General features: G+C 41.1%; 1 pseudogene; it reads right to left on the bottom strand.

Moving 5' to 3' along the window:
* Positions 1-382: 382 nt before the first annotated feature.
* Positions 383-11,455, bottom strand: LOC147432861 (uncharacterized; annotated as a pseudogene).
* Between the last annotated feature and the right edge of the window lie 950 nt (positions 11,456-12,405).

The raw sequence follows: 12,405 nt of genomic DNA, 5'->3' as shown, positions 1-12,405 counted from the left end.
CTTGGGCAGTAAGCCATTAAGGTCCAAAATGAGAACCCTATGCTGGACGCTCAACGGAGGTGGTGGCCTTGGCCATATCAATGGGATTCTTTTACACAGTCTATACCATAGAGGAAACACGAGCACTGGAGGAGACAACACCCAATTCCATATTGCACGAATGTCAGCCCTGCCATTATGCTTGTCAGCCATGAACCTATCTGCAAGGCGCCATTCTTCAACTGAAAACATATATGCAGATGCAAAATTACACAAGACTCAAATTTAAATATGCAATAACCACATATCTACATATTGAAATCATACAATAAAAATACACAATGTTTAAAAATTAGGCACAAGATGAAAGAGACGTCGAATGGGAAAGAAAGTTATATTAATTTCAGAAGTGGTTACATAAAAAGAAACATAGGGGGGGCAAACTATAATTTGTTTCAGGCTCTGGGTTTAGGGTGAGAACTTGTGCCGGTATTCTGCATCTCCTTAGTGTCTTCTATGTCTATCTCCTCTTCTGGATGCCCCTGGGTCTCTTCCTCTTCCTTGCTTTTTTGCTCCATTTCAAGATTCTCATCTGCACTCTTCTCGATTTTATTTTTTTTTTGCCTTTCGCATATGCTGAGCAAGGGTCTCCTCGGGACTTCCCTCCAGCCTGACATCTACACGACCATCATCTTTAGAAAGCCGTGCAGCAAAAGATCACTTATTAGAGCCTTAATCAATGAAAAAACTTACTCTTGCCACCTTGGCCTCATTTTCTCAGGGTCTTTGATCTTGTCACCTGCACGCCAGTGTCTAGCAATTAACACATCATCTTCGTCATTATGGGTTTTCCCTTCAGCACCAGTCGTACTCTGCTCCTTTACCTCAAAGTTTTGTTCTTCTTCTGTTGTTTTCGAAACAGATTTCTTAGCATTACTAGGGACACTTTCATCAAGCAAAACCTCCACAGGTGTCTTGTATGCAGGCATCACTGCATCGTTCCCGGTGTCTTTATTGAAAATAGTTCTGAAGCAGCTCGACTCTGAAAAAACATCAGAGAAGACAAAAATCAACCACCTGATTAAAAAAATGGTGTGTTTCTTACCCGTTGAAACAATTTTCTCACCTGTTATTGGGCATGGTTCAAGTGGCTTCTTCTTTAGAAGGGATTGGGCTTTTGGAGAAATAACTCCAGGGAAATCCTTAAGCAGGCACTTTCCTTTCTCAGCCAAGTGAGTATAGCAGAATGCATGGTATGCATGTGAACAAGGCAATAGAAGCGACTTGCTCTCTTCTAATTGTACTGTAATCGTAGGAAGAATTGTAAGAATTCAAGAGGCTGTTTGTTGTTCTTCTTTGGGACTCATTTCTTTGCAATTATTGGTTGTTTTGTTGTTTTCGCTCGTTTGGGAACCCATACTTGCCCATGCTTCGTTTGTGTTTGAAGAGACTTCTTTGGGATCCACCTTTTTGTTGTGTGAGTCGACAGTGGTCTTTGCTTCAGCCCTTGTACGCCTCGTTGGGGGCGGGATTTAGGCTTTGAAAGTTGATACTGTGGTTGATTTGGAATCCAAATGAATTCCTGACTTTTTTGTGCTTGAATCAACTTCTTTGGAGCCCAAACCTGAGTTGTGAAAGCTTGTGACTTTGTGGTATTCTTACCCGTTCATGCACGCTTTCCTTGTTTTTGTTTTTGTGTTGGATCTTGTGATTTGTCATTAGAGATATTTGTCTTCTTGATCCATATCTGTTTTTGGCCGATCTGGCTTTTTGGTATCCAAATTTGTCGAGATTTTTGGCTTTGACTTGTTGTCCTGTTCTTTTGACCTGTCATGGTTGTTGCTGAAGGGGTTGGTGATAGTGATGGCCTAAGTTGATGATAGGAAATGTCGTAAGATTCATTGCTATCGCTACTATCCTCAGCAAGGTTGACTTCTTGTACTTTCCTTTGATTTTTTGGCTGGTAGTGGAAAGTTACTGTCTGTTTGCTCGTGGGTGGTAGTTTCTTGGAGGACTTTTCTAGCCCATTGATTAGAGCATTGTTAGCTCGTTTCTCTGGTCGTATTCCTCCTAGCTGAGTCTTTGCATCCTTATTAGGATCCATGTATGAGGATGCTTGTGGTGGCTGTGTCTTCACGGAGGACTTTGGAATCCACTTTTGATGCACTTTATTTGTGTAGCGATGACATTGATTCCTGGGTCTTTGATCTTCTTGAAGCTCGAAGTGTTCTACAAAGTCATAGAACTCGTCGTCTTCTTCATCTTTTGATTCTCCACATTTCTTTGTTTGCTCCTTATTTCGAGAGCTTGTTGATGTCTAGATATCTTCTTTTTCCTGGATTACACTCACTGCAAAATAAGGAACGACATCATAGCCATTTTCATCACAAAACTTTGTTGTGGGAGCATCCTCCACGGCGCACACGTCCAGAGTAGCCAAGATGTGTTCCCATCCAAAAGGCTCTAACTCTTCTTCAGGAAATGGTTCTGGGATATAGTCCATATCCTCTATAACCCGCTCTAGGATACATTCCTCACATTTTAAGCTACCACATTGTGAAGCTCCACACATCCACAGTTCTTTAGGCTTACCTAACCAAGTTGGAAGTTCTGATCCTGCTATTGTGGCGGAATCAAACTCCTCAACCGGTGTTCTTGTCACATCCCTATAGCTATTGTCCCTCAAGTTTACCTTTGTTATGGTTTCCATATGTCTCAGGTATATATGGTCATAATCCCAATCTTGGACCATTTTCAATTGTCGCATGAATGGTCTTCTCAGAATGATGTCATAGTTGTTCTTCTTGCCAAAGTCAACAACAGCAAAAGTGTGTTCATATTCAATGCCACAAGAAGTAACAAGTACTTTTTCTAGCAGTCCTAGGGGCTTTTCCTTGTGTCCGTCTGCAAGCTAGAGGGTCATTCGTGTGGATCTCAAGGCAAGTTTTCCCCATTTTTTCCAAACCTCTTTGGTTTCAATGGCCACACCAGCTCCACTGTCAAGGATTGCCATGGTTTTTACACCATTGAATTCCAAAGGAAGGGTGGTGTTTCCATATTCTCCCTCGTAATACTCGCCTACCTTGTTTAATGGCACTGGCCTAGTAATTAGTTGATGCATTTCAATCTCTTTGATGCCTTCCTCGATTTGAGTCATTGGGGTTTTTACACCAAATTTCTCTAGACATTTACCCACATTAGCCCACATGTTTGGTCTTATTCTGAGCAACTCGGCTAACATTATTGTATAGGTGACTGGGGTAGATAGAATATCTACTAGCCCCTTTGAATCGATGGCCTTGTTGGGAGACAGTCTCTGTGATGGGATTGCAACCACATCTGACTTGGTTTCGTACTCTCCCATGTAGGATGGTAGTGTTCTTAGCGAATGGGGTTGACTATCCATAGATTGTACAGATCCTTTGTCGCCCCAATACGATCGCACGTCTAGATTCATTTGAGATCCAGTCTCAAATTCCTCTATTGGTGGTAGAAACACTCCTCGTTCATCACCAGTCTTGTCTACTCGTCTTCTTAGGTCATCGGCTTCATTGGCCTCTCTGACTTGTTTCCACAATTCGTCAAGAACATCTATATCTTTACAATCCTCCGGTATAGCTTGGTGAAATCCCTAGGAAGAGTTATCCGTGCTATTCAGTACTATCCTTGGTTCTAATTCTGGTTCTTTGAGGTTTGGTCTATGCTCATGAATAGAATCTGGCTATTTTAGTTCTTGGTTTGGTGGGATTACTTGTGTAGGCATGACACGGATCACATCCTCAGGTTTTGCAACTGGTGGTTCTAGGAAAGCTTGGGCTGTTTGAATCATTTTCTAGCACATTTCAAACTTGTGCTTTTCTAGTTCCGTATAGGAATATGTCATCCACCTTTGTTCTTGGGTTTGGTTGTTTTTAATCTTCACATCATAGGCTTTCAAGAGGCATCTAATGCCTCATTAACCTTCTCTGCCAACACAGATCCTCCTGAACTAGCACTTCTCGGTTTCTCATCCGTGGATGGTTCTTCTAAAGGTTTAACCATTTGTGTAAGAGAAGGTGCCTCCTTTTTCTCATGTTGTTTTATCTTCTCCTGAGCTTCGGTAAGCTTCTCAGCTAGGGATTTTTGCTCTCGTTCCATGCGTGCTTTCATCCTAGTCTTTCTAGCTTTCCAACTATTTCGTTTTCTCTTGGTTTTTTAACTAGGTGAGTCTGTCTTTGGTCCATCATTTGTCTTTGGACTCATGTCACTTTTCGTGTTCTTTGTCTCTGGATTCTCATCAGCATTCTTTTGAGATTGTGCTCTCGTAACCACTTGCACTGGTACAACATTTTCATTTTCTGAGCTACTAGGGAGCTGAACAATCCCTGATACATTTGTCGTGACTTTCCTGATTTGGTTTGGTTTTTTCGGGCAATTGGGGATCAAGTGAGTGATGCCACACTCAAGACAATAGGCATTTACTTCAGTGATCTCCGTATGAGGACATTGTTTGACCAAGTGGTTTTCACGACTTTTGTGACAATCTGTCTCTGATTGAGGAGATTCTTTTAGCATTTCCTCTTGGCTATAAGCAAGCTTTGACCTAGATAAGCCGCTATTTGCAATGATACGCAATGTCCTTTCGTCCATTTCATACCTTCTTTCTTTCGACTGAAACCCAGGAGGTGGAGGTCACCACTCCATGTGTTTCTCTCACATTTGGTTGCTCCCAAGGGTAGTACTCACTTTGGTTGCTATACCACATTGTAGCTGGTACTGGCGTTGGTTTATTTGATGCTTCCATCATTGGCATGTATCTCATGTCTACCTGCATTCTAGCACCTGGCAGCGGAGGTTGTTGTCCTGAGACAAGCTGTGGCCTTAAAACTCCCACTGGTCTTGGCGCATTCTGTTGAGATGTAGAGAGAAAGAGAGAGAGACGAGACAAGAGACACACCATATACGCTCCCAAAGACTGATTCATATTGAGGACAAGATACAAATATATAGGTGAGACCAAGTTGAGTAGAGTGAGCCATATATAGCTCCAACACCCCCACTCAAACAAAGGTCTCTAGCTTTCGATGAAAAAACCCTTGGGGAGTTCAAGGGAAAAACCCAAGCCCCTATACAATGTGAAAATATGAACCAACGATGATGATAAGAAAGTGAATTGTGCATCTATGTACAAATATTCAAGTGACTTAGAGATCACAATGTGCAAATGTGGAGTGTGCATAGTGCATGGTACCTAAAATATTACAATGTCATATGTACAAAGCTATTACAATAGCAAAGAAGCTAATCTAGAAAGAGTGAGGTCGAAGCAACTCCAAGCTCCGAGCGCAAGAGGATGAAACGTGACTCGTTGAGGCCTTTGGTCAAAATGTCTGCAATCATCTGGTCACTTGGACAGTGTTCAACCATAATGGTTCCTTTGCGTACTTCATACCTGACATAATGATAATGGACAGCAATGTGCTTTGACTTATTATGTTGAACATAGTCTTTTGCAAGACTAATAGCACTTTGGTTGTCACACCGCAAGGGTGTGCTAGAAAGAGGAGAGTGACCAATATCAACCAGCATTTGTCGAAGCCAAATCAACTCACGAGCTGCAAGTGATGCCGCAACATATTCTGACTCAGTCGTAGAAACTGCAACACAACGTTGTTTCTTGCTAGTCCAAGAAACAAGACAACCATTTATAAAGACAACCTTCTAATCAAGGGCAAGGCCAACCTCTTGATACTTTGCACACTCTAACTGCAAAAGAAGTGGATGAACTGTTGAAAAACACGTGAAGAAAAAAGACGGCAGTACGTGCATTTGCATAGACTACTGTGGCCTAAATACCCATTGTCCCGAGTAGATGAGTTGTTCAACAAACTTACTCATGCTCGCATTTTCACGAAAATAGACTTGCGGTCAGGATATCACTAAGTCCGTATTCGACTTACTGTTATACCCAAAACTGCATTCCGGACAAGGTTTGGACACTACGAGTTCTTGGTGATGCCCTTTGGGTTAACCAATGTGCCCGCAACATTCATGACACTTATGGATAGTGTCTTGAAGCTGTACTTGGATAAATTTTTCATTGTTTTCCTCGATGACATTCTACTCTACAATGCTTCTGAATAAGAACACTAACAACATCTCAGGCAAGTGTTCGACTTGTTACGAACAAACAAATTATATGCCAAGGAATCTAAGTGTGATTTTTTGAAAGAAGAAATTCACTATCTAGGGCATGTTATTTCAGCTAATGGGCTATATATGGATCAATCCAAAGTGGATACCATCCGGAAATGGCCTTCTCCTAAAAATATGGAAGAGTTATAATTTCTTTTGGGATTTGCAGGTTTTTATCAAAGGTTTGTTAAAAACTATGCTAATATTGATGTTCCCATGACGGATCAATTAAAAGGCAAAGGCAAAGCTTTTTAGTGGGGACTCGCTCAACAACACAGTTTCAATAGACTCAAGGATGCATTAGCTACATCTCCCATACTAGCTATTGTAGATCCTTTGAAACCATTCGTTTTGGAAACGGATGCCACTCACCGTGCAATTGGAGTAGTCCTATCACAAGACGGACTACCAATTGCATTTGAAAGCAAGAAGCTTGATGTAGCTCAGCACAACTACTCTGCTTAGGAGCGCGAACTCTATGCAATAGTGTCTGCCTTAAAAACATGGCGGCATTATCTGTATGGTGCCCAATTTGAGATTGTGTTTGACCATGAAAGCATCAAATAGTTTACACAACAAACGGATTTGAAGCGTTGGAAAGCCAGGTGGGCCGAGATTCTTCAGGAATATGACATGAAGCTCAGGTATCGTAAAGGTCGATACCATGTGGTGGATGACGCTCTAAGTCGTATGCCGGAGATCAATTCTCTCTTATTTTTGGATTCTCTCAAAGGCAAATATGAAGCATATTCCAAAGTGTGGAGCCATGTTCAAATTAGGGATCCTTCTCACTCCAATGATGGTAGTGTAACGTTAACCTCCACACCTAGTTCTCCTCTATCGAGTGATGTGTTGAGATGTAGAGAGAAAGAGAGAGAGACGAGACAAGAGACACACCATATACGCTCCCAAAAACTGATTCATATTGAGGACAAGATACAAATATATAGGTGAGACCAAGTTGAGTAGAGTGAGCCATATATAGCTCCAACACCCCCACTCAAACAAAGGTCTCTAGCTTTGGATGAAAAAACCCTTGGGGAGTTCAAGGGAAAAACCCAAGCCCCTATACAATGTGAAAATATGTTCAAACCAGCGATGATGATGTGAAAGTGAATTGTGCATCTATGTACAAATATTCAAGTGACTTAGAGATCACAATGTGCAAATGTGGAGTGTGCATAGTGCATGGTACCTAAAAGATTACACTGTCATATGTACAAAGCTATTACAATAGCAAAGAAGCTAATCTAGAAAGAGTGAGGTCGAAGCAACTCCAAGCTCCGAGCGCAAGAGGATGAAACGTGACTCGTTGAGGCCTTTGGTCAAAAGGTCTGCAATCATCTGGTCACTTGGACAGTGTTCAACCATAATGGTTCCTTTGCGTACTTCATACCTGACATAATGATAATGGACAGCAATGTGCTTTGACTTATTATGTTGAACATAGTCTTTTGCAAGACTAATAGCACTTTGGTTGTCACACCGCAAGGGTGTGCTAGAAAGAGGAGAGTGACCAATATCAACCAGCATTTGTCGAAGCCAAATCAACTCACGAGCTGCAAGTGATTCCGCAACATATTCTGACTCAGTCGTAGAAACTGCAACACAACGTTGTTACAAGCTAATCGATAGCTTTTACACCTCTTTATTGAACCTTTGTATTCATTATTGTATTTGATAGGATAGGAGTAATGTAACTCCTCATAAAACATTCATTGTAAAAGGAGTGATGTAGCTCCTCGTAAACATTTGTATATTCAATGATTTTTATAATATAACGGTGGGTGTATATAGAGCTGTGGGTTTTTCCCTTGATCCCCCAAGGGTTTTTTCATCCACAGTTAAGGACCCTTATTTGAGCGGGGGGTTTCTTATGCAAATTTGTAGAACACATCGATTCCGGTCTCTCACGCGGGTAGTTTCTGCAAAATCGTTTTCAATAAGCAGAAAAAAAAAAAAAACGGAAATTGCTTTTTATGTATGTACGCAGTCCGCGAACGATAACTCAAAATCGGTGTTGGAGTAGGAAGATGATTCTGAATAAATACTGCTGTCAAAGTATCTTCAGCCCAAAAAATACGAGATAAGCCAGAATGAATCAGCATACATCTTACAGCATTGAGAATAGTGCGATTCTTTCGTTCAGCAACACCGTTCTGTTGAGGCGAATATGGAATAGTATGTTCATGATGAATTCCACTGTCAGCACAGTAACTCACAAACTCTCGAGAAACATATTCGCCTCCATTGTCACTACGAAGCTTCTTAAGGCGACGACCAGTTTGAAGTTCCGCAGCCTTGTGGAATTGTTTGAAAACAGATAAGGCTTCAGATTTTTGTCTAAGTAGAAATACTGTCGTATACCTTGAGAAATCATCAATAAAAGTAATGAAGTAGCGATATTGTGATCTCGAAGAAGGTAGAGGTCCACATATATCAGTATGAACAAGATCCATTATGTCATGAGAATGAGTTGTATTTGAAAGAGGAAAGGGTTTGCGATTGTGTTTCCCAAGAGCACAAAATTCACAAATTCCCATATGAGGATGGGCTTTAAGATCCATGCCATGAACAAGATCACGACGTTGAAGATCAAGGAGTTTTGAGAAATCAGCATGAACAAAATGGTGATGCCATACTTTGCAATCATGATCCCCTGGAGAAGTGACAACATTTGCTACAGCATCATTGAGAGAAAGTTCAAACAAATTACCATTTCGAGGAGCAGTGGCTATAGTCTGTCCATCTTTCTCAATTCGGCATTTGGTATGATCAAATCCAACAAACAGACCAAGATCAACAAGTCTAGCAACTGAAAGAAGATTACGTTGAAGATTTGGTACATGTAATACTCCTCGCAAAATTCGAGTGGAAGAAGATAAGGTACCAAGATATAAGTCTCCAATACCCTTTACTTGACAAGTAGTATCATCAGCAAGATAAACAACACGTTGAATTGGCAATGGATGATAGTTATGGAGCCACTTAGACTGATATGTCATATTTCCTGTAGCACCAGAATCGACAATAAAAAGTGATCCATCGCGTACATGAAGTATTCTGTCTGGAGCAACTGAACATAGGACACAGCTTGTTTCTGGTACAATGTTGTTTCGATGTTCAGTAGCATATGCTCTATTCCGATCTGTGTCGAATTGACGCTTATAGCACATATGAGTGGGATGATCAGATCATCCACAATATTCACAAGAAGAAGAAGAAGAGTCTCTAGATAAACGTGGTTGTTTTGTGGTAATATTGTGTTCTTCATCATATTGACGTGCCCAACAATCATCTTCAGTATGGCCATTTCTGTTGCAGTAAGAACATTGCTTATTAGGAAATTTGAGACGAGAAAAAATATTACCGCGACGGCCACCTCTGCGGTTTCCTCGTTGAAATGGACGCCTTCGAGCATAAAAAGCCCGTTCCATCTGTTGCGACTCAGTCTCCTCGTGTGAAATCATAGTTGTATCATGACTAGCATTACGACGTTCTTGACGTTGAGAGTATTCAATTAAAGACATGCAGGCTTGGTCGAAATCAAGACCATCTTTATTAGAGAGAATAGTAACAATGTTATCATAAGAAGAGTCCTTCACCGTATCAAGGAGAAGTGTAATCAGTTGCTTTTGTGGAACAGGATCACCGGCAGCAGCAAGTTGATTAATAATAGATTTGAAATATTCAATATGTCCCGTCATGGCAGTACCAACTTCATATTGTAACTTGTTAAGCAACCCTCTCAAATAAAGTATTTCTGTGACAGATTTCTTCTGAAAGTTTGCAATAAGGTACTTCCATACGTCGTGGGAAGTAGGCAGTTCGTACATATCAAGCAAAAGGGAATCAGTAAGAGCAGAAAGAATATACCGACGAGCTGCTTTATCACGTCGTTGCCAATCTGTATAGGCAACATTCCAATCTTCAAATATAGGTCCTTCAGTGATAAGCACGTTATCATTATCCGTATCAACAGGCTGAGGCGGACAAACACGATTTCCAAGAACAACATGGGAGAGTTCATCGCCTTCAAGAATTAACAACATCTTTTGCTTTCCAGCCTGGAAAACCTTGACCTTGGAAAGGAGGAACAGAACGCTGGCCAGAAGGAAAGCCGTTGACGAGAATATTCATAGCCATATCTTGTTGCGAGAAGACGTATAAGATAAGATCGTAGAATTTGCACACCATATATGGTGAAGGCCGCAATTGAGAATGAGAGAGATATGAGGACTGCGTTCTGCCAACGATAAACGTAATAAGGATGCTCAAGGAACTTCCAAAGATGTGAGAGACGTCACCCAAAAAGGGCAAGGTAAAGGAGACGTTAATAATAAAAGAGTCCTCAAAATAGAGTGGCGTGAGACGCAAGATTGACGGCCACAATATGAATAGCAAAAAGCTAAATCTTCTCGAAAAAGTTAACGCCAAAATAAGAAAAACGATCGCGGATGCTTCACGAAGAAGTAGGACGAAGAAAGCTGCGTCAAGCTCAATTGCAGTAAAAACAGCATAACTTTCTACTGCGAACTCCGATTGACGCAAACCTAGAACTCAAATCGAAGAGCTCGAGGAGACGAACAAGTTTTGGATGAAAAGTACTATTGCGCTTTTCCCGTTTCTCCAAATTTTGAGCAGAACAGCAAGAAAAATTGAGATGAAGTTCAGGGTGTCATCAACAAGAAAACGTAATCAATGATTAGATTGATTAGCAATAAACGTCACACAAAACACTAATCATATTCTTCTTAACACAAAACAACCACAATTAACAAGAATCAATGCTCAAAAATAAAATTTGAAGCAATTTTTGAATCTTACATGCAAATCGCATACACATACTGTTTTGTCACCATGAATTGAATCGGCGCATGATCGTTACTGCTCTGATACCATGTTGAGATGTAGAGAGAAAGAGAGAGAGACGAGACAAGAGACACACCATATACGCTCCCAAAGACTGATTCATATTGAGGACAAGATACAAATATATAGGTGAGACCAAGTTGAGTAGAGTGAGCCATATATAGCTCCAACAATCAGTGGTGGTAGGGCGATCATCTCATGCCAGAGATTCTTTACTGCCTCATCTGGAGTAATCATGAGGAGGGTAGCCAATTCCAACACCTTCAGTTCATACTGCATAAAATCTTTTTGGGAGGGGTCCTTTACTTATGAGATCCAGCACTAAATTTCTTCCTTTGCCGACTCCGAAGTGGATGGCTGGATCTGCAGATTCCTGTGTTCCTTTTCCCGTGCTGGTAGTGGGCACCTCTTCTTGATGAGCCTGAGACATGGAAGGTTCAAATCCTCCTTCCTACTCGAATTCTACTGGGGCCTGATGATGCTTCGACTGACTGGCTCTGAGAGTCTCTAGTTCTCCTCTTGCCTGAGCCAACTGCTTCCTTAATTCTTAGATTTCTTCATCCTTGGCTCATTGTAGGGCCCTATGACCTGCTGTCACATGATCTGTCTATCATTTGTTTTTTGAGCTAGGGCTTCTTTCAAATCTTTAATCTCTTGATTCAAGGAGAAAGATCTTGCAGTCATCGTTGAGGGCTTCTTTCAAATCTTTAATCTCTTGATTCAAGGAGAAAGATCTTGCAGTCATCGTTGAGGGAGGAGGGGTCTCTTGTATTACAAGGAGCTGAGTGAGAGATCTGCTAACCACGGTATACATGTCTTGTAGCTTCTCATTTTGTTCTTTTTCCTTAGTTAGCTCCTCCTCAAGACGTTGCTGCTCAACTTGCAGTGTGGAGTTTTCCTCGTTAAACTGTTGCACCTCTTTGTAATAGTAGGCTGCATTTTCTTGTTCCCTTTGCAACTCCAAGTGTGCTTGGACTTGTGCCTTCTCTAATTCCTTTATTCTTTGCAAGGAATCTGCTGCTCTCTTAGATGCTTAGGCTACATTTTCTTGTTCCCTTTGCAACTCCAAGTGTGCCTGGACTTGTGCCTTCTCTAATTCCTTTATTCTTTGCTTTAACTGCAAGGAATCTGATGCTGTCTTAGATGCTTCTTTCTTTGTATCATCAAACTCTAGCTCCTGCAGATTGTAAAGATCCCTTTGACATTGAAACTATCACTTGATCTCTTGTATGTGAGCATCAATGTTAAAGGATTTGACTATTTTTTCTGCTTCCTCCATTGCAGCTTATGATCTCGGCGATCTCGGCCTTTTCTGGCTTTTTTGGCCCTGATCCAATTGTTGAGCCTCATTTGTTTGTTGTTCTCTCCGTCTCAGATCTT

This window comes from Adiantum capillus-veneris, chromosome 20 (genome assembly GCF_014529385.1).
Source record: "Adiantum capillus-veneris isolate H3 chromosome 20, ASM1452938v2, whole genome shotgun sequence".
NCBI lineage: Eukaryota > Viridiplantae > Streptophyta > Polypodiopsida > Polypodiales > Pteridaceae > Adiantum > Adiantum capillus-veneris.
Note: the sequence above shows the minus strand (reverse complement) of the source record. Positions and strands in the feature narration are given on the sequence as shown.